Source organism: Aedes aegypti, chromosome 3, assembly GCF_002204515.2.
Source record: "Aedes aegypti strain LVP_AGWG chromosome 3, AaegL5.0 Primary Assembly, whole genome shotgun sequence".
Taxonomy (NCBI): Eukaryota; Metazoa; Arthropoda; class Insecta; order Diptera; family Culicidae; genus Aedes; species Aedes aegypti.
This window is the reverse complement of record NC_035109.1, coordinates 59,672,379-59,695,841: the sequence shown is the minus strand read 5'-3', so window position 1 is coordinate 59,695,841 and position 23,463 is coordinate 59,672,379. Positions and strand designations below refer to the sequence as shown.

Here is a 23,463-nt window from a genome sequence, read left to right as displayed (position 1 = left end):
TGCCTAAAAATAGAAGATCACCAGCACGTATACACTGAGGGTGCCTGTTAATCCCAAGCAGTCATCTGGTTGGTTCCTTGTGTAAGTGCAGCTGATCTGGCGACACTGGAGTAGCAACCACGGGCGGCCAATCAAGCTCAAGCTCAAGTTCAATAAGTGAAGACTTACAAAACGTTCACTTTATTTAATAAACTTTGGATGGTTTGCCACTGTATGTGTCAGCATAAGTGTTCTGTGCTGGTCCAGTCAACTGAGTTTTTTTTCTTTTCAAATGAGTAAAATATGGTAGCACATGCTTTCGTCCTGACAGCTGTTGGACAGTTGCGTTTAGCTATTGGTTCAACAAACCTGGAATGGTTCCTCACTTCAAGTGTCAACTATAATCCTGTGACCCAAAGATCCTCCCCATTAACAAACATCCCTCCCAGTAACCTTTGTGGAGATGCAGAGGTAAGAACGGTCTCCAAATAGCAAAGGTTACATACTAACATTCCTTCCCCCAATCCCACCTGACTGCAAGGACGAGAGCGGCGCACTGATTTATGCACACTGAAGAAGGTTATTGTCAACCCAGCCGAACTTCTAGTTGATTCTTTGTGCATCTTCACTGACTTCGGTCAATCACGAAATAGCATCCATTGATATGTGTAGTCACGTTCCCGGGTTTCCAATAAGCTGTATATTGCCAATGAACAGAACAGTACAAAATAAAGTTAGAATGTGAGAACTATGTCGCGAATATCAAGCCGCTACGCAACACCTATTGATTGATGTTATGAAACGGGGGGGTGTCTTCAACATGCGGGGCCGGTCTTCAACAAAACCAGCCAGTTCATCTGTTTAGCTGTCGACGTAGACATTGTCGGAAGAACGTTCCAGGTGGTTTCTGAACAGTATAACAGGCTGAAACGTGAAGCAGACTGGGTTGGATTGAAGGTGAATACGTCGAAGGCGAAATATCTGCTGGCTGGAGGAACCGAGCGCGACAGAGCTCGCATTGGGCGAGAGGCGTGATCATCGACGGAGATGATTTCGAGGTGGTGGACGAATTTGTCTACCTCGGATCATTGGTAACGTCGGATAACAACTGCAGCGGAGAAATTCGAAGACGTATCATTGCTGGAAGTCGTGCGTACTATGGACTCCACAAGACCTTGCAGTCTGCTAAACTTCACCTCCGTTCTAAGTGTACCCCATGTGCAAGACGCGGAAAGGACCGGTAGTCCTCTACGGACATGAGACGTGGACAATGCTCGAAGAGGACCTGCAAGCGCTAGGAGTTTTTGAACGACGACGAGAAGAATGAACCACGAGCTTGTGCAACTCTAAGGTGAACCCAGTATCCAGAAAGTCGCCAAAGCTGTAAGGGTACGATGGGCGGGACACGTTGTGAGAATGCTGGACAACAATTCCGCAAAAATGGTGGTCACCTCGAATCCGGCCGGTACAAGACGAATAGGAGCGCAACAAGCTAGGTGGTTTGACCAAGTGGAGCAGGATCTTGGCAGTGTGTGGCGATCGAGAAACTGGAGGCTATCAGCCATGGACCGAGTCCATGAAGCACTGACAACAACGGCGCGGGAAGAGAGTGGCACTGGTCAACGACGAAGACGAAATGACTGATTTGATGAAGAGTGTCAGATAGTAACAGACACGAAGAATGTCGCTAGAAGCCGTATGCTTGTGGCCGGTACCCGACAAAACAGAGAGCGTACAGGGCAGCGAGAGTTAAAGAAAAGCGAATCCACCGTAGAAAGAAAAGGTAGCTCGACGAAAGTGTGGCAACTGAAGCTCAAGATAGCATGAACTGGAAAGATAAGCGGAAATTTTATTGAACGGTCAATGGCGCGCGGCACAATACCGTACCAGTGCCCGCCATGTGCAATGATCGAGAGGGAATTTTCAGACCGATATAACGGCGGTAGCTGCCAGGAGGAAGGAGCACTTTCACCAGTTGTTGGACGGTGAAAATGGAAATGTAGTGAGAACCAAGATGATCATTTACGATGACGAACATGCTGTGGAGCCACCGACCGTAGAAGAGGTTATAAAAGCTACCAGCGAGCTGAATAACTGTAAGGCTGCTTGGAAGGACGAGATCCCGGTCGAGCTTCTCAAGCAGTGTGAGTAGCTCTACCAATCGATCCACCGAGTTCATCAGGTATGGCAGGACGAAGAAATGCCTATGGTTGAATGACTTAATACGCACAGTCTACAAGAAAGGGCACAGACTGGAGTGTGTCAATTACAGATGAACTACCCTGCTGAATTCGGTGTAAATAAAATACAGTAGAAAAAATACAGCAGCGCATTTTGTTTAATATACTGAGACCGCTCGAAGAGCCCTTCGTCGAAGAATACCAAGTTGTTTTTCGTAAGGGCCGCTCGACAACGGACCAGTTGTTTGCCTTGCGAATTATCCTAGATAAATTCCGAGAGTATAACTATCAGACTCGCCATCTGTTTACTGTTTTCAAGGTGGCGTACAATTCAGTGAAAAGAAATGATCTGTGGCAGACATGCTTTTGTGGCGAAACTAATTAGGCTGATACGTGCTACGCTGGACGGTTCGAAATCAAGTGTTTGTATTACAGACGAGGTGTCAACCTTATTTTTGACGTTAGACTGATTGAAGCAGGAGGGGGCACTTCCAAATTTACTGTTCATCATTGCTCTCGAGGGTGCTATTAGGAGATCTGGCGTGCAGAGAAATGGCCCTATCCTCACACGGTCGCACATGCTTCTTGGCTTTGCGGACGTAATCGACCTTATTGGAATCGATCGCAGGTCAGTGGAGGAGGCCTTCGTGCCTCTGAAGAGGAAGACAACGAGGATTGGCCTGACCATTCATTGAACTAAAACGGTACACGATTGCAGGTAGAGATAGGCTTGGTGGTGCAGATGCTGAGGTACTATTTAATGGGGATGGACTTGTAACATGTGACAACGACGTTTCCCGCGTAGTGGTTGCGGCTGCGAATCGGGTCTTTTACGGACTACGTGACCAGCTTAGGTCCCGCAACTTGTAAACGGAAACAAAATTCGCCCTTTGTAAAACATTGATTCAAAGCGTGGTTCTTGAAAGAGGCAGACCGGAAGTTGCCTTGAAGTTCAAAACGATATGTATGGGTGCCGGAGGAAATTACGTAATCGTTCGTAACTGTAGATGAAATTAAACAGGGTTACGCTATTTCTAACTTGATGTTCAACATAGCGCTCGAAAGTGACAGTGCGGACGATTACCGCCAACATAGTTGAGCAAGACTTGGGAAAACCAACTTTCAATGTGGCTTTAAATAAAATCCAGCGATTTCGGATTCATTCGTTGTAGATTCGATGCTGCAATCTGTAGCCTAGCAATCTTCTCATGTTTTCAGTTCAGTATTACGTTGAACAGAACTTTGGGTTCTACTACATAAAACTTACATAGAAACTTGATATCTCGCCAATTATGGCTGATCAAAGATTAATACTTAAAGATTTTTTATCGATTTAATGCTATAGACGGCTGATAAAAACTGGACTCTCACAGATTCTTCGTCATTCTGAGTGACGCCTGTCTACAAATTCGTTTCACAGCAGAATTACTGCTCGACAGTGACTTCAAACGAATCATTCTATTCGCCTCGAGTTCTAAAGTAGACCCCTTATTAATTTTTCACATAGTATTTTTCCACGACAAACTGTACATAACGAAAACTGCGATGCAAGGATTACTACAATATGACGACGTTATTGGGAAGTGTAAAGAAACCACCACCATTGTTTGCCCAGCGCTTTCGTCCACCACCGGCGCAAGGCCCTTCGGGAAAGGTCGCGAGAACTAGATAAATGTTCTCACGGTCCTGGCTGCAAAAGACCAACCGTGGGAGTTATGTGTGATTGGAACCATTAATAAACCAGACAGTAATCAAACCGTTCGTCCATCTCCACGTGTAATGAAAGATAAATAAATCAATGAATGGGGATGTGAGCTAGTAGTTCATTTCGTCCAAAAAAGCCGTCGCCATATTCCGTCTACCGCGCTGGGCTGTTAGCTGAGATTTATTCACAGTTTGGTACCTTGACGAGCCGATGTTGGATGACCTTCACCGTTGAACACCGGGGCTTGCGTGATGGGCATGGAGTGGTATAGTTGAGCGACCGAGCCGGGATCAACCAGTTCGTTGCCGAGGAATTTCTTCGTCAGGGTTAGGGTTAGCGATTGAATGACCGACGCGATGAGCTCTTGATGGCTGGAAATAGATTTGGGTATCGGGGGTTATTTCGGAAACAGATATTGAGTAGAAGGGTCAAGAGAAGTCTTACTGTTGGTTGTGATCTGATGTAGACTCGTTATGGTTGGCTGCTGCATCACGTTGAGCGGAGTATATTCGGAGATACCGGTAGTCTCGGAGGTAGTTGGAAATGGCGGTAAATTGGGTAGCTACAAACGTCATGGGAACTTCGATTTCTTTTTGCAGCAAATATTCAACGCTAGAGATTAGAAGAGATTTGCCTTCGGAGAAAGTCGTTCCCTTTCCAAATTCGTCGATGAGCACCATTGAACGGGAGGTTGTATTGGAAAGAATGTTGGATATTTGGTACAATTCGCTCATGAATGAAGATTTTCCACTGAATACCGATTCTGGGAAATCGAGCCGGGAATATATGGAATCTAATAATCCTACGATGGCGGCTTGAGCAGGCACAAAGGAACCAATATGCGCTAGATAGCAGATCAATGCTATCTCTTTCAGGTAGACAGTTTTTCCGGAAGGGTCCGGGGATGCAAGTATCTTTACCAAGCAATTACTTGTGGAGCTGAGGTCGGTATCGTTCGGATGATAAGGTTTGTACAGTTCAAGCAATGGGTGTCTACCTTGTTTGATTTGAAGAACTTTACGATCGCATAGTACAGGACGTGAATATTTCTGTGTTTCCGCAATCGAAGCAAACGCCAGCATCACGTCTAGCTTGGCAGTCACGTTGAAGATGTCTAGCAATTCAGGAATGATCCGATCGATGTAGGTAACAAGTTTTTCAAGAATGGCCTGTTCGTGGTCACTTATGGAAGCCAACAAACCACCAAATTTGGTATTCAGTAGCCTGCACAAGTCGTTCTGAAAGTATACCGTTGTATCAGATTGACAAACAACGTTCATCGTTGTGCTCTCTATACTGGATGGATTTTCCAAACCATCAGTCCTTGTAGTGCTGAAAACGAATCCATATCCAGGGAGAAAGGTGACAAATACGTCATCCGCGTCGATTGGAAGGTTTTCTATCTCTAGTCGAGAGGTTTCCAATAGCGCAGTTTGCGTTTCATCCAGTTGGGCTCTAAAACCATCCAGTTGACGATCAATTCCTGGCTTGATGGTAAATTTGTTGTCGCGCTCTCCACGTTCCAAATCCAGAACCTCATCGAGAGTATACAGTAGTTGCTTCAGAACATTTCCCGGTTGAGAAACAAATTCTGCTAGAAGCGCTATTGTAGTTTTGTCATTGGAAGGCTCTCTAACCGTAGTGCAGAGTTTGCCCAGAAGGTAAACGTAATAAATGTTCCGTTTTAGTGACTTCCATTCGTTATTCTTTGCTCTTTTCAGAGTGACTTTTTTGTACAGAGGCTGAATTCTGCTCAAGTTAGAAATGTAGTTTTTCATCTGATTTACAAAATTGGAGTTGTGAGGAGTGATCAGCCATTCTACGGTATCCAGACGTTCATTCAGTTCTGTCAGATTCCTGATAGGCTTTTGCATTAAATTTATGAGTTCAATTCTTCCAATTCTTGACGAGCATCTATTGTACAGATTGTACAGTGAGCATGGGCTGGACTCCATGTTTCGCTTGAATCCGGATGGATGGAGTCGTGAATCGAATATTTGCAGGGCTTGATAGGTTAGTTCGTCGATTACCAATAAGGTTTCCGGGGCCAACACGTTTATTTTTGACACAATCAACTCATCATTATCTGATGCTAGACTGTCCAACAACTTCAAAAGACATCCAACGGAGTGTATCAACAGATCCTGACTGAATGGGAGTACACTTTCCATGTACAGTCGACGTTCAGACTCGGTTGCTTGCTGATGGATACCTGGCAAGTTCATTGACAATACTTTACTTATACTTGCCTTGATAGCTTTGGGACCAAAGTCACAATATCGAGCTTTCTCTTCGCAAGTAATTTTGCCTGAGTTGATGTGTTGCAGAACTGTACCATTCGGAAGACCCAACAATTCAGGAACATCTTCCAGAAAACTCTTCGATCCCGATACCAAATAAAACAAGGGCTTGTACTGTCGAATGAGGTTCCCAACCAACGCATATTGCGGCCCTTGATCTGCTGCCTGCTGAATGGCGTAGATTTCCAACTGGTCAACGTCGTAGTAGGAAGCTGCTACAGTTCCGCAACTCCAGCATAGCGAAAGGATTTTATTTGCTTGGCTAGACCCGTTCGACCCTACTTCGTCCATTATGATCAGAACAAACGACAACCTATGTGAGAGAGATAGACGCAAAGATTGTAAACTTCAAAAACTGGTTTCATCGCGTAGGTAAATACGCAGCAAAACTAAGTCACTTATGTTTGTTCCTCTGTGTGGAGCGCGAGGCGCGACCCTGAACTTCGGGATTTTATTTATCTACATGAAACTTTACAGTCGTTTGAGGGGTTGGTTTCGAAGAGTGAGACACGATTACCAAGTACCCAATCATGTATTATGACTATGCGTTGTGCATTTGTATTTCCCTCGCTTTATTTCGCGAAAACAAGCTCAGTCGGCAAGCTTGACGAAGGTGTTCGGCTTTGTGGGAACAAATTGATTTTAAGCGTTATGAAACCACACCGACAACTAGTGAATAAGGCTGATAATCCACTCAATGTGATTAAATCTCGCTATTAGCTAGTTAGCAGTCGGTGAATCTAATTGAGTTTAGTTGTTCGAACGTGTGGAACAGTGAATGTTAATTGTTCTTGCAAGGGAGATCCTACGCCTCGGGGATGAAAGGGATGAATTCCGTCGAGCCGAGACTCACCAACAGGGGCCCAGATAGCTGAGAGTCGTGGGTTCGAATCCTACCGGTCGAGGATCCGGGTCAGGAATTTTATCGAGTCTCATGGCATAGAGTTGCATCGTGTTTGCCACACGGTAATACACATATAAAAATGGTAATTGATACAGAAAGCTCTCAATTTATAACTATGGAAGTGCACATAAAAACACTAAGCTGAGAAGCAGGCTCTTTCCGAGTAGGGACGTAACGTCATGAAAAAAAGAAGAAGTAAAAGAAATCGCCAACATTTGTCACGACCATAGAATGCTTTTGAGAGCATTCCTTGGGATGACCTCAGCGGAGTAACCGTTGCGGATCGTGCTTAGTCAAGTTGTCGCTACGCATTGAGCGGAGTGGCCTTATGTAATGAACGTACTTGACCGAGTCGCCTTCCAATTGTAGGCTCGCCGATCATCGCCGCTAGCAGCTGACTCATGCTGGATTAGTAAAGGTACGTTTGGACCGGATTCCGGATGTTATTTTTGACACTGGGTAGAGTTAAACGATGACTTCACATTTTTGGTAATTTAATTTAGAATGTTTGTTTAATTTTTGTTGTGCGTTGTCATTGACGTTCCATTTCTGAACTCTTTAGATGTAATTTATTGCTTAGGAGTAGTAATTCGCAAAATGGGCGAATTTGTTAGATTACGTTTTGTTTAATGAAATTTTGTCCCTAAACCGGGTAGTGACCGAGTAGTAACAAAAGCGAATCTCACTCATAAGATCAGGGTAGGCCCGGATTTGGGGGGGGGGGGGGGGTTGCCAAGGGGGCAAATGCCCCGGGCCCCCCGATGAAACCCCCCCCCCCCCGCGAGAAATCAAAATTAAGCACAAAAAACATGTTGAAACACCTTACAGTATTTTCTCTTTAGACATTTGGACATATAATTCTAACGTAAAGTTAACTTTCCAATACATGAGTAATTTTTTTTTTCTTTGCCTAATCTCACAGTATGATTTGGTCAATTATCATGCTTCAATGTATTACAAAAAATATGAATATAAGGCCAAAATCTTTTAAATTCTACTCCAATAAGTTTAAAAAAAAATATATTTGAATTCAAAATGCGCGTTCTTGCAGGGTCCGCAGAAATACGGCTACACCTGTAAAGAACTGCTCAATTCAAAGAGTTTATCAGGTTCCTATCAGAACCTTAAAATTTAAACATATTTGCAATTCTATCAGAAATTTGCAGCGTAAGGGAAATTCTTATTTCTGAATACTTTTTTTTTGTATTCCGTAGATTATGAAGTTTTATTTGAATTCAGTAAAAGCTTAGAGTAAAATTTGAATATAATTAATAGAATATACAGTACTGCCAAGAATAAAGTACATGAAGATCAATTTTCATACAAAAATGGTCAAGTTTAGGGAACTAGGAAAAAGCTTCTAACGTGAACTACGTCTCAAAAATAACTTGAAATTTGATTTATAGAAAAGTAATAAAATTATATTCAAGAGTTTGGAAGCTAATAAAAATATTATTTTGAGAAAAATGAAAAAAAATTCAAATTTGAATTTATCTGAAATGTCAACATTTAACAAAATACTTGTTTTCTGTTTGCAAAATATCTAAGTATCAAAATATTGATGTTTTTGTCAAAATGGGTGAATTTTAAGTACTTAGACATATTTGCATAGAATTTGATGATTTATTTACAAATCTAATTTGAAGCTACAGTCAACTCTCCCTTACTCGATATTCCGTATCTCGATATCGAGCTAGAGAACCATAATAAAAGTTGGTTTTCATGGCTAACTCGATGGTCCTATGGATCGCAGTTGCACTGGTTTGTGTTCTGTAACTTGATGCCTCCCTAACTCGATGGTCCCTTTAATATCGAGTTAGGGAAAGTTTACTGTATTTCCAACATGCAGTTCAAATTTCAGGTCAATCGGCCTTGTGTACTTTATTTTTGCTAGTAGGGGAAAAGCATTAATTTTCGACCTACAAGAAATCTGTGCCAAATTTCGGACTTTCATTCAAAGTAGGCCAAAATCGTATAAATGGGCCGAAAATTGGTGCTTTTCCTCTACTGTAAATACTTTTTTTTTCCAGAGAATGCGGCAACCAGAGAAAAACTGGAAACTTTTTCTGAATGGAGTCAAACGGAGCTTTGGAAAAAACGGCTTTGAAGATATTAAGAGATTTTCAACTCCATACAAATTTTATAGAAGCTAATCTCCTACAAATTATTATATTTTTCCCTTTGGACGCAAAAATCACATCAAAACTTGTTGGAAACCTTAAAAACAGTCGAATTTTTCAATCTATATAGCAAACAAACGAAAATGTCACTCACACTACTTTGAATTTGAGCCCTTCATATGTTTGGACCGACCATCTCGTTCAACACTCAAATACAATGCGTTAGTTTGTGGAATCTTAAAACGTGCTGAATTTTGTATAAAGGGGCCCCCTTCATGAGATCTGACCCGGGCCCCCCGAAGCCCAAATCCGGCACTGGATCAGGGTTCAACTCCTGGTAAACTTTCACTTTTTTAACTTCTCAAAGCAGTTCTATCGATTACACAGCGTAACAAAAATGACATTTTTGCGCGTCTCAAGGATCAAATTATGTGTCTCTAGTAAATTTGGGGTTGCTTAATCTGGTGCCATTCTCAGAAATGTTCCAGCACGTCACAATTTTTAGCTACAGGTCGCCAAAGTTGTATAAAACACTGGTTTTATTAATGTTTACATGAAATTTAAAGTACAATTTATCAAACTTTTTTATAATCTAATCCACCAAACATGCAAAATAGAACTTGAACTTTCATTTCAGACATAATTTGATTGAAATCGCGCGATTAAATTTCGATTAAACCGATTTTTTCAACATGCTTGCAGGTTCCATACGAAATTCTTCGTTTCTTCTATATGGCAAAATATAACAATTCTCTAAACCATCAGAAAACAACTTTTCCGCATCGAAAGTATTACAAATTTTTATGATAAGTATTGTTATACATATAAAGTTTGAATTCTGTGGCAAATTAAGCCAATATATTACCTTACAAGCTGACAAACTTGCATGCAAGTTGGCTGAAATAGTCATTTTTTGCGTTTTCAACAGTCAATATCTCAAAAACTAGACGTGCTATGATATTTCTGAAAACGGCAATGGATTCAGCAACCCTTAATTAAGTGAATAGCGGTATTTTGGTGCTGGAGACAAAAACGTGTTCCGCAGTGTTACTAGACTACTGTTTTCAACAGTCGCCAACAGTGGCGTAGGAGGAGTTGTGGGGCCCGATGTACAGGTAATATAAATAAACATAACCACAGCATTGTAAATATGGCGTGTAGCTAATTATGCTCTTTTTTAAATCCTAGTTAGATCAAGTAGAATTGTGTCAAGCTTATAATGTAGTGGACCCACGTTGTAAAACTTGGACTTGTAAAAAGAAGTATGCCTTTTTCCCCAAACTCTCATGAAGAATCAACATTTTTTTCCGAACATTTGGCGATTTGACGAAAATTTCGTAATTATAAAATCAAAAAATATTCCTCTGACAAACAATTACCCATACAAGGAAATAGTTAATTTCTGGAGCAAAATCTTGTGGAATCCAAATAATATAATTTAAAAAATTGCTTCAGAAGTTTCTATAATTTTTTAAGGATCTTTGAACGTATTCTTGGATAACTTTCTGCAGTAACGCAAGGATGAAAAAAAATCAGCTCTAACGACAAACAACACGGTATATGAATGGTCCAAGAGGGTAAGTAAGTCTTGAGGAAGTATACCTAAAATAATTTATGGAGGTATGCTCAAAGTAATTTTCAGTTGAGCTTTTGGAAGACTCGTAGAAAAAAAAACTTAGAATATGATTTTTTTTTTTTTTTTTATTAGAGACACTTTACACCGTTTGGTGCATTCGTGTCTGAAAGTTCAAAAATATAACATTATGAGATACATCGCTATCGCTATCACTTCTTCCTTGATCGAGTTTGATACACTTTCCATTCAGTGTCAACTTTCTGGCTACCCTGGCTACACGATCGCTTCGGTACATTGTCTTCTCTTGTGTCACTATTTGTCTCGGTTGACAACCGTCTCTTCCCGGTCGATTCGATTGTTTCACTCGCATGCATATCGCCGCTGTTGCTGTTACCGTCGTCGTCGTTGTTGCTCTCGTCCCCGTCGTCATCGTCAGTCTCACTTGAGACATCGGCAGAATGAACCGATGGAGCATCGCAGTTATTGTTTTTGATTGTGTTCTCTTTGCCAGATGTAGATGGTACTTGAGAATTCGATTTTGCTGTTGTGCCTGATGGTGTGCGTTGCTGTTGATTGGTATCGGCTTTCGGGAAGCTAATATAGCTGCGGTGCCCGTCCACGGCAACGTATGACGGCAAGGGTTTTTCTATCTTCATTCGCAAAACTCTAACACCGTTCGGGACCCCAGGGAAAAAAATCTTCCAAACGTCGTTTTGGATAGAAATTACCTTGCCGTACTGTTGCATGAAGTTGGTGATGGCCGTGTTGGACATTTGTGGCGGGAGGTCGTGAATCTTCACGACAGTATTGGGACCATCTACGTACACTGGGACAAAATAGTCCCTTCCCTCGTAAACGAAGGAATGTTGCAAATGGTGTTGCTTGTGTAGTCGTGGCGCCAAGCTTGCGTTGTTCATTTCTATGAACACGCAGTTCTCGAGGTGGTGCAGCTGGATGCTCTTCACGTCAGCCATGTCGAGCTTGATCCTATGTTTCAGGAATTCCTCCACCTGATCAAGAACCGGACGTTTCGGTAGGGTGCTAAAGTCCACTACTAGTGTGTTTCTCCTATGCCTAGACATTTTGCGTCGAACACAAAATTCTACCGCAACAGAAGCAGCGAAAACTCGATAAACCGGAGCTAAGTAAAAATACGTGTTTCGCGAACGAAGAACGGTTGCCAACTGTTAGAATATGATGACGATAAAATTTAAACAATTGCAAGAGTTCTTCAAAGAGTTTTTTCACTAGGTGATTCTCAAGACAAATTTTCAAGAACTCAGGGAATTTATATAAAGATTCAATTTATGTAATTGTGGACTTCGAGGCAGTGCGGTTAGCGTCATTAGTCGTTTAAGCGTATTGACGCTTCGTCAAAGAACTAAATAATTCGTCGGAAAATCCCTGGTGTGCATCGTGAAGGAAAAATCCTGAATGGATTTTTAGGCGTACTTTCGAGGAAAATGGTTTGAAGACTCCTCGATAGAATTGTTGATTGAAGCCTTGACAAATTCCTTTAATGATTCCCGTAGGAATTTATAAAGAATTCGTAAAAAAATCTTAGAGTAAATTTTTGGGGTCTCTTTGGTAATTTCTTAATACATCCTCAAACAAATTGAAGAAATATTAATATAAGAACGCCAGTTTAATTATGACTTCCTTTATAATAATAGTTTTTCAACCAAACCAAGTATTTGAGAAATTACTACAAAAATTACTGGTGGATATTATGTAGAGTTTCTACAGTGAAACGCTGTAAGAAGTTTCCTGAATTTATTCTCAATGTTTATTATGAAAGAAATTCAATACGAATTTCTGCAATAGTTCATGACACAACTCCTGGACGAATTATTTCAGAGCAATCTCTGGAAAATTGATAATGAACTCCATGGCATAATCTCTCGTGCATCTTGCCAAGTTACTGAAAATCGTACGCTGATACATTTGAAGAGTATTGATAGAATTTTTCAATTTACAAGAAATCACTGGAGATTGTTCAATGAAAACCGTTGAGGAATCACAACATTTTTTCGTAAAATAATTTATCAGGAGAAGTGCCAAAAGGAATCATTGATGTCATTCATAGCATTGAAACAATATTGGTTAAGCAGTATTTATGGAATTGTCCACATCACGACAGTTTATATGAATGTTACTTCAAAATCTTCCAATGCAGACCGTTGAATCTGCATGACATTTTAGAGTTCAGCAAAGCCATCTTTAATTTACTTGTAAAACGTTAAATTTATTAGAATATTGAAAATGGTTAGTGAAAATGGTCCCAAACTTTTGTTTCCAATTAACTTTAGACTGTATTGTATTAACAACATAACTTCAGTCATCTAAGAAGTAATTCATAGCAGAAACGCAGGGGAAATAACTGGAGTTATCTCCAAAGGATTTGAGATAAATTGTAATTTGAAACTTTAAATCATTGGCTTACTCATTCCACAAAATTCGTGGTTTAAAAAATATCTCAAGCTTATAAATCTATAGATATGTAAATTTTTTTTTTACAATTGAGATTTCGTTCTGGTCGTAAAAAATTGTGTACAAGCTCGTTCAATGCTCACCAAGGCTCTAGAATTTGGAGGCCAAAAAAATCGGTTAGATTTGGTTGGAAATTGAAGAAAGCATTTATAATTTGAAGCCGTAAATTAAGCTCAACTTCTTAAAAACTAGATTTGAGCCTACTTAAATATCTACCCCAGGGCCATATTTAGCTATAAAAAAACTCGGTACCACATCATGCGTGTGATCGGTTAAAAACCAAGAAATATAATTCATGAAATTAAATCTGGAACACAAAGGACACGGTACCCTATGAACCCTGAACCGGGGCCCCTGTGCACCATTGATCCAAGTCTCCTCCAATTTTCAATTTTCTGCAAGCTATGTCAAACTTTTAATGCTACGAGAAATCCGCAACGCGATTTTGGGGCTCCTAGGAGCTCGGGGTTCATCTTTTGCATAACGTAATCTAAGGTTTTGTTCCAGACTCTTCCGGCTTGCTTCAGTCCCTAACCTACTATTCTTTAATCGTCAGACATTGTTGGATTCCAAAATTCTTCCGCCACTTCAAACTTTTCACCACCTAGCACCATTTCGCTACCACTAACACGTGTTGATCGTGAGCCCGATCCTCGCTGTCTCCCTCTTGACCGTCAATCCCGATGATGTCGATATCGTCCGCAAAGCCAAGGAGCATATGAGAACGTGTGTTAATGGTGCCGCTTCTCTGCACACCGGCTCTCCTGATAGCACCTTCGAGCGCTAAGTTAAACAGCAAGCTAGAAACACTTCAAACTTTTCACCACCTAGCACCATTTCGCTACCACTAACACGTGTTGATCGTGAGCCCGATCCTCGCTGTCTCCCTCTTGACCGTCAATCCCGATGATGTCGATATCGTCCGCAAAGCCAAGGAGCATATGAGAACGTGTGTTAATGGTGCCGCTTCTCTGCACACCGGCTCTCCTGATAGCACCTTCGAGCGCTAAGTTAAACAGCAAGCTAGAAAGAGCGTCACCCTGTTTCAATCCATCTAAGGTTACGAACGATGACGAAATCTCGTCCACTACCCACACACTTGATTTCGATCCATCAAGCATTATACGAATCAGTCTAATCAGCTTCGCCGGAAAGCCATGTTCGGACATAATTTGCCGCAACTCGTTTCCCTTCACTGAATCGTACGCTACTTTGAAATCTACAAACAGATGGTGAGTCTGCAAGTTGTACTCCCGGAATTTATCTAGAATTTGACGCAGGGTAAACATTTGATCCGTCGTTGATCGGCCAACTCGAAAACCAGCTTGGTATTCGCCAACAAAGGACTGCTCAGTGCTCATATGGTCTCAATCTGTTGAACAGAATTCCAGACATGATTTTGTACGCCGAATTAAGGAGTGTTATCCTTCGGTAATTGGTAATTGGTAATTGGTAAAATAATCAAATGTCTTCAGATAAACTTTGTGTAAAATTTTGAATAAATAAACATTTATATAAATAATATACTTTGATATTGATTAGTTATAATTGTGTTGTGCCTCTCAGATCAGTGTTAATCCAACTTATAATCCACCACATGCACCGTGATTTGCAATTCTCACTGCTTGCCATAGCATTAGGAAACCAATATCAATTTTCATCCCCTAGCAATCCGTCTCGGTGAATAATTGAGTCACCTCGCAGAACGTCGTAAACGTCCCATACTATGAAACCTCGCCATATGGTTGACTATAAAACAAATCCAGTCAGAGATCGTTGTTTACTTTTACTATGACACCTCAATTCATAATCGATCGATCCAATCGAGAAATGTGCTAAAACGTAAACAAATCTTCTCCCCCCTACAGCCCCGGCATTCATTGGTACATCCTGAACGCATAGCATCTAGGCATCGAAGTCAATTTCGCGCTCTCGTTCCGTTACTGCACCGATTCATCGAAACAGAAAGTATGGGGCATCGGCATCGGCATCGGCGGTTTCGAACATCAGATGTGTGCATCGCATATTTGCTATTTATTTATACTCGAGGCAAATATGACATTTAGCGTACTTACCTACTTCGCTAAAAATATTTATCAATAATTTGAAAGTCAAGCCCTAAATTTAGAATCCGCTTCGGTGTCTGTGAAAGCCGGCTAATCGCAATCCGAATCCATTGGGAAAATTAACATTCGTGTGGTAAGTGACTTTTGCTGACGTGGCGGTATTTTGCTCCAGGAACGTTGAGAATGATGGGAGTTGTAAGTTTATCTTGTAAAATTACTTGCGTTACGACAAATTTATTTATTTTATGTGTCGTTTTGCGAAATATCAAAGTTACATGAAGATTTCCTCATCAAGCCAGAGAATTTTCTGTTGGGTCTTTTTTAATGAATGTGAAATTAAGACAAAGAATAGCTGAAGTGCTTCTTTCTGATAGCAGAAACGTCAGTTCAAATTGGAATACTTGCTTTTTCAATGGTAAGGAGAGCAAGTTGTTTAATTTTTTAACAGTTGATCACATACATATAGCAGTTGTTGTTGAAGCTTATTTGAAATCATCGGAATGATTGCCTGGATGGAGAATGTGATGGAGTTGCTAAATAATCTGAACGTCCATGGCAAATGAAATGTTCTATGTTGATGTTATAATGTTAATAGTAGCTTGATTTAATTTTTTTACAAATTAAAATGAAAATGTTGCCAACACAAGACACTTTGATGCAAGAAATGATTGTAAGGTTTTAAATGATACTATGAGGGAGTCAAATCAAATTTCAGTTTAGAAGGAAGTCGCTTTCAAAAATTTTCGCAAAACTAGAAAAATCTTGAGCAGTACTTTGTCAGTAGGTAATCGACTCTTAAATATAAAAACATTCAGGTACTCTTTGAAATTTGATTGAAATCGGAACGAAAAATTTATCAAATTTGAGATGATTATAAAACAAAGCCAAACTTCAAATTTTCAAGTGCACAAGACTGGAGAATCTTACAACGCATAGTGCTGTTTTCTTCTCAAGTCTTGTGCTCTTGAGAATTTGAGGTGTGGCTTCGTTCACCTTAATTATCAAATTTATATATTAATTATTCGATGTTCAAGGAACAAACCATTGAGATTGTTCGGATAACGAAAGGCCAATGGGAATGACATTTAACAAGTGAAATTACATTCACACTTAGGAAACAAAAGAACTATAACCTTATGTTGACATTGGTTCTGAATGTAATTGTATTTGTTATTTTTTAACAATGGTTTTAAAAACTTTGCTAAATTATAAGTCTGAGGTTTTCGAATCACTTACCGGCTTTTAGATCCTCAACCTTTCATGTCTTGCACTGCACATAATTGACATCACTGCCGAAACACTCTCGGTATACAATTCGTCACAACAAAGGCAATTATTATCCACTTTTCAAACAAACATTCCCGTTGTAAACACCACGAGCGGCAATCGATCAAATCTTATACAGCAAGCTTGCCCAACAGTGAAGTCAACACGCGAAAATGCAACCGATGCATTTGTTGGCCAACTTCGATTGGCGCAAATTTTCTGGAAAGTATTACACCACGACGTCTCTTTTTGCGGGCGTCGTTTTCGACGTCGACACATAAAAATTCAAAACACTACAGTTTAGTTTTGTTTTTCTTTATAGTTGAGTTTACAAAACAATAGTTAACTCGCGCGCCCGTTATTTTCGCAGTCAAATATTCACGCTAGCTTCTGTTGAGGCGGCTACTTCAAAAGTGAAAATGACAAAGAATTGCATTGTGAAAGAAGGCGGCGGCGGCGGTGTTCTAGTGAGAAGATTACCAGGAGAGAGAGATTTTCAAAGCTCTGAGCGTGCGGCAAACGTGGTTACCACGCTGACAACGACGCTGACCGATGTCCAGTTTTGTTTTGTTTACCTACTCGCTTGGAAGTCGAAGGTAAGTGAGAGAAACATCGGCTACACGTTTAAAACCGCTCATACTAACTGTGCATATTTTCATACCAAGTCATGATAATTATCGGGTCATTATTTTGATATTCCAGGGTAGGTGTACCGTTAGTAAACGTTCTTCTAAAGTCGCACTATTCTTTTTGAGGTTCTTTGCTATAATTTTTTACAAAATATTTTTTTGTGATTTAGGTACTATTCATTTGAATATCTTTGATTTACAGCTCAATTTCTTCCTTAAAATACAATTAACGTCATTTAACTTCACAAAGTTCATAAAATTAGTTTAAGAGATTTAATGGCAAATAATACTGTGAACTCTCCCTTACTCTATATTCCGTATCTTGTATCGAGTAAGAAAATCATAGTAAAAGTTGGTTTTGATGGCTACCTCGATGATCCCTTGGATCGCATATGCACTGGTTTTGTGCAGAGATGCATTTGAACGCGTTCTGTTCATGTTCTGCTCAAAGCCTGTGCTCACGAGAGCCGTTTCAAGTTCAAACAACTTACGATGTTTGATCACAGTGCGTTGTTCATCTCGTGGCAACCGTTGCCGTCATTATTTGGTGTACTGCCAAACAGAAACCCATTTCGATTCATCGTTGCATTATTCCTAGCAAGTATAAATTCATTGTTTGTAATAAATTAAAAAAAAAAAAACTTCAGACTCATTTCTTTTTCAGGATCATACTTATTTGAAATTGGATAACGCTTGAAATACGACAAAATTAATGGTTAAACAATGACGGTGTCTAAGACGGCATTTTAAGCCTGAGCCCCTTGGCTGGATGCATTCGGTTGCGGTTCAGTTCATTCTGTCTGGGCGCAAAATATAATTAATACCGTTTTGCAATCTTATCCGATAATTTTTAGTAATTTTATAAATAAAACGTAAGCTATACAGATTCGAAATTGTGTTTTTATCGCCCAATAAGAATTTACTCGTCATTTATTGCAATACAAATAATGTAGACCTGGGAGGGAGAAACCAATACAAAATTTCTGTACGTCATAGTGAGCCGGGATTCCGCTGTCACGAACTGTCACTGTGAGCCCAGATCTCAAACATTGGACTAACATGGAAAAAGCACGTAACTGATTTAAACACAATTTCGCATTTCATCAAAAGTGACAAAAATTGAATGAAAATCAATTCATGCACATAATGCAAGTAATGTCACGTGAGCACCTTTCAACTGATTGAATATGAAGCATTGAAAAACGCATCGTTTTACTTTTTCCAATGAAAATTAATATTTAGTGCATAGAAAACTGTGGCCCTTTTTCCATGTTTGTCAGGAAAGATCGAAAGTACACAACAAAAGAAAACTAGCGGTTTTCTCCAAGCCTGCCTTGATTGTTGTTGGCAAGCTGGAGTTATCTTGCAGTTCAAACAAACGTTGTTCTATATTTCGTGTGTAGTATTGGTGCCTCCCTCCCAGATGTAGACTATCCAAGTTGCCGTTTCATCGGCTATCACCCACATCGTCTCGGAACTCCAAAGGAGGTGGCGTGAGGACTCAAGGAGTGACTAGTGCAGACGCTAAAAAACCGGTGGTCCAAGGGTTCGCAGTCGGCTACGTAGGTCATACCGGTGCCCTACGGTCGAAATCGACCCTTACAGCGATTGAGTGGCTGCGGGGAGAACATCCTGGTAGCGCTGCTGTCGTGGCGTCGGCCTACTGGGTTGGATACGAGCCTCTGGTTTTTCGGGGCAGGTGGAAGCCCCTTCGTCAGCAATCCCAGCTGGTGCTAGCTGATAGGGCCTGAGCCTTCAGTAGGTCAAATTGCGAAGCCCGCAGTATCTGTTCTTGATACCTGCGGTGCAGCTGGGCGCGGGCTTAGTGGTCGACCCTGCCCGCTTTCAAAAACGTATCTAATTGCACGTCCGTCGACAATTTTCGAGATCACAGCTCTATGATCAATCTAGTTACCATATGTGTGTTCAAGAAACTGAACATGAACACGATAGCAATCAAAGGATCATTTGAGGCTGTGAACCGTTTCACCGATTCGTTTAACTTTTAGTTAAAATTTGACAGCTCGATGGTTATTTCCCCTCCGGTTATAAATAACCCTGCACTGGAGCATGGTTAAACTTGACAGTGCGAAAGTTATTTTCTGCTCCCGTGAATTTGAGAATAACTAATCATCTGTCAACTTTGTTCTGAAATAACTACTCGACTGTCAAAGCTCAAATGGGTCGACTGCGAAGTTCAATTTAACCATTTGAGGGGAAAATAACTATCGAAATGTCAAATTTTAACTAATAGTTAAACGAACTGGTGAAACGGTTCACAGCCTGAGAACGCTCACAGAACATGAGCGTTCAAAATGCGTCTCTGGTTTTGTGTTCTATAACTCGATACCTTCCTAATTTGTGGGTGCCTTCAATATCGATTTATGGTGTGTTGACTTTATGATCGATTGTTTACTTTTTTGCTGTATAATTTTGTAAACAAATGTTTAATAAAAAAAAAATATTTTTTGTCATACCATCATGTTTGCCCCGAACCTCAAGAAAACATTGGATTACTGTCTTCAGATCTATAAGCATAATCTATAACTTATAAAATGCTTTGCATTTGGTAAAAAAGTTGAATGCAATAAGTTGCTTAGGGTGTCATACTGTTCTTAGCTATCCAAGAACTTTGTGGAATACACATTTTTGGATCTAGGTATTGCTGTTTGCTTTTGACCTACAAATTTTGACTAATTGTCCTTCAAATGCGAAAAGACAAAACAATCAAAGGACTCCTAGCAACGATTATACACGTCATCGCCAACCCAATACACAGCTAAACATATGTTGTAAATTTAAGTTTATTTTCATGCACATATTTGGAGCATCAAAATAAATCTAAATTTCAACGACCAGTCAATTATTTTTCAATCGAATTCACTTTAAATTTACACGATGATGTAATATTCAACCATTTATAGTTGAAAATTGAATGTATATTCATTTAAATTTACATGATGCTGTAAAAACACACGAAATGAAATAGTAGTTTACGTAACAAGTTGCAGAATGATGATTTTAGGGGTATCAGAAATCATTTCGGGAAGCATGCACCGTTATTTTGCATTTCCTGAACATTGTTGCAACCATTTTTGCAGGATTGTTGTCCGGCATTCTCACAACGTGCCCCGCCCATCGTACCCTTCAAGCTTTGGCGATTTTCTGGATATTGGGTTCACCGTAGAGTTGCGCAACCTCGTGGTTCATTCTTCTACTTTATACGCTGTTCTCACATACTCCGCCAAATCCGCCAAATTTCGTTCTAAGCACACGTCGTTCAAAAACTCCTAGCGCTTGCAGGTCCTCTTCGAGCATTGTACACGTGTCATGCCCGTAGAGGACTACCGTTCTTATAATCATCTTGAACATGGTACACTTAGTATGGAGGTGAAGTTTACCAGACTGCAAGGTAGGAGATGGCACGTTTCCCTCAACCGCCGAATGGCTTCATCAGTGCCATTCCTCTTACTGCCTTAGTATTCCTCCTCTGCGTCATTCAGGAGTTCATCGTAGTGCTACTTCTACCTTTCAATCACCTCACGTTCGTCTGTCAAAATACCTCCATCTGTATCCCGGCACTTTTCGGCTTGCGGCACAAAGCCTTTGTGGGATGCATTGAATTTCTTATAGAACTTACACGGGTCTTGAGAACGATACAGCTGCTCAATCTCTTCGCTTCTGGTTTGATGTCTTCGCTTCTGTATGTATCGTTCCACGTTTTGACGGGTATCTTTCTGCAGCATAATCGCCCGCGTTGCATTCTTCTAATCCAAAACTGTCTGACACTCCTCGTCGAACCAACCGTTCCGTCGATTTCCTTCCACGAACCCAATGGCACCTTCCGCTGCGTTGTTTATGGCTGCTTCGGCATTGTTCAAGCAGGCCTCAAGAGGGGCTTCGGTAAGCTCTCCCTCATCAAAGAACGCTGCTTCAAGGTTTTGCGCGTAATTTGTTGCGTCTTCGGGTAGTTTGAGTCATTCTAGATTGTACCATGGCGGGCGTCGGTACCGAATGTTGTTCACAACGGAAAGTCTTTGGCGCACTTTAATCATCACAAGGTAGTGGTCCGAATCAATGTTTGCGCCGTGATAGGTTTTGATATCGATAATTTCCGAGAAGTGTTCTCCATCAATCAAAACGTGGTCGATTTGCGATTCAGTCTATTGTGGTGATCTCCAGGTGTACCGATTAGAGAGACTGTTTTGGAAGTAGGTACTACGAATGGCCATGTTTTTGGAGGTGGCAAAATCAATCAGTCTTAGGCCGTTTTCGTTCGTAAGCTGGTAAGCGCCGACCTTCCCTATGATCGGTCTGAATTTCTCCTCCTGGCTAACCTGAGCGTTGAGATCTCCGATGACGATTTTGACATCATGGCTTGGGCAGCTATCATATTCACGTTCCAGACGCACGTAGAAAGCGTCTGTATCGTCATCGTCACTTGCTAGGTGAGGGCTGCGCACGTTGATTAAGCTGATATTGAAGAAACGGCCTTTAATCTTCAACTTGCACATTCTGTAGTCGACCACCACCAAATCACGCGCCTCTGCATTTTATCCATCACGATATAAGCTGTGTTAAGCTCATGTATGTTGTCGCAGCTCTGGTAGATGGTATAACCACCACCCCTATCCTGCAGCGCTACGATGTAGAGCTTGCGGACCTTCATTAATTCGGAAACAATGCGAGTACTTCTCAAGAAATTGAGAGACTCACAGTTCCATGATCCGAGCTTCCAATCGTTAGTCCGTTTTCGATGCCTGCGTCTATGCCGATTGTTCCGGTGCGAAACTACATTGTATGCTTCCTGTACTGATGATTTTTTACTGATGATCCCCTGTCACGCCGGAGGACCATCGTGTACAGCACTGTTTAGAGTTCTACGCTGGAACTAGGACAATGATCAGCTGCTCCTAACATTTAGAACAGACACTCTGATGAGCTAGACCCTCGAAAGAGAGGAGCCCCCGTTCCCTGCCAGTATACGACCAAGGCCCCACCGGGGTTGGTTACCCGATCTTCCCTAAAGGTTACTCGTATCCCAGGCGGCACCGCGCTGAGGTAGAGATAGGAGTTACAGGCAGGGATGCCAGGTTGGAAGACATGTCTTCCATTGGAAGACATTTGAGTAGTGTGGAAGACATTTGGAAGCCGGAAGATATTTGGAAGACTTTTCAGAATTTGTGAAGACATTTGGAAGACAATTTTAAATTATTAGCATTTTTAAAATTCCTAGATTTGTAAAAATAACATATGAGTTGGAAATTACATAAACTCTTCTAAAAGATTTTTGAACGTCTAAATCAAACTAAAGAGATCCCTCTGCGAATTCCGTTGAAAATTCTCCAAGGATTCCTTTAGATATTGATCTAAGAATTCTGACAAGGATTCTTCTAGAGTTTCTTCTAGGAACTCTTGCAGAAATTTATCAAGACATTCTAATAATGTATTTAAGTATTATTCCATAGAAACATCAAAGTTTTTCAGGTTTTCCTACAAGCAGTTTTTGAAATCTGTTTCAGTGTTTCTCGTCTATTTATATACGAACTCATAAAAAAGATGGATTCTTAGGGGTCATGCACAAATTATGTCACGCTCTAAGGGGGGGGGGGAGTATGTTGTGCCAAGCGTGACAAGTCTTACAAAAATTACGAAGGGTTCATACAAAATGTGTGACAAAGGGGGGAGGGGGTCAAACAAGTTGAAATTTAGCGTGACATACAGTGAGAGGCAAAATAAAGTGCCCACCTTACCAGTTTTCGAATTTCTCTCATTGATTTGGTTCAAATTAAAGTTAACACACCTAAATCTTTTGTGATATTTTATTTTTGATGTTCTTTTAAAGTTGCACTTACGAAATTTTGATTAAAAAAAGAATTTTACTTAAAGAAAAAGAAAATCAATTTGTATTGAAAAAAAAGTAGTGACAAAAATAAGTGCCCACTTCCTTCTTGGCCCCAGAAAAGATGATTTAAGAAAAATAAAAAGCAATTTAATAGTTAATGTGTCCTCCTTTGGCCTTAAGGACTTGCTGGAGGCTCTTCGGCATGCTTTTCACCAGGTTTTGTAGGTGTTGTGGATCTAGTTCTTCCCAGGCGCGCTCCAAGGCTTCAAAATAATTATTTTTGTTGGTAACACCAGTTTTTTCAACCCTAGCATCGAGAATCGCCCACAAATTCTCGATGGGGTTGAGGTCTGGGCTTTGTGGAGGCCATTCCAGCGGTTTAATCCGACAAGACCGGAAGAAA

General features: G+C 40.7%; 1 protein-coding gene across 1 annotated transcript in view; it reads right to left on the bottom strand.

Moving 5' to 3' along the window:
• LOC5566562 (phospholipid-transporting ATPase ID) overlaps nt 1–17,014 on the bottom strand; it is a 194,383-nt gene extending 177,369 nt beyond the window's left edge. Inside the window, exon 1 of the mRNA XM_021853188.1 lies at nt 16,557–17,014. The gene's annotated coding sequence lies outside the window, so the exon portion shown is untranslated. The remainder of the gene's footprint in view (nt 1–16,556) is intronic.
• Nucleotides 17,015–23,463: the final 6,449 nt, after the last annotated feature.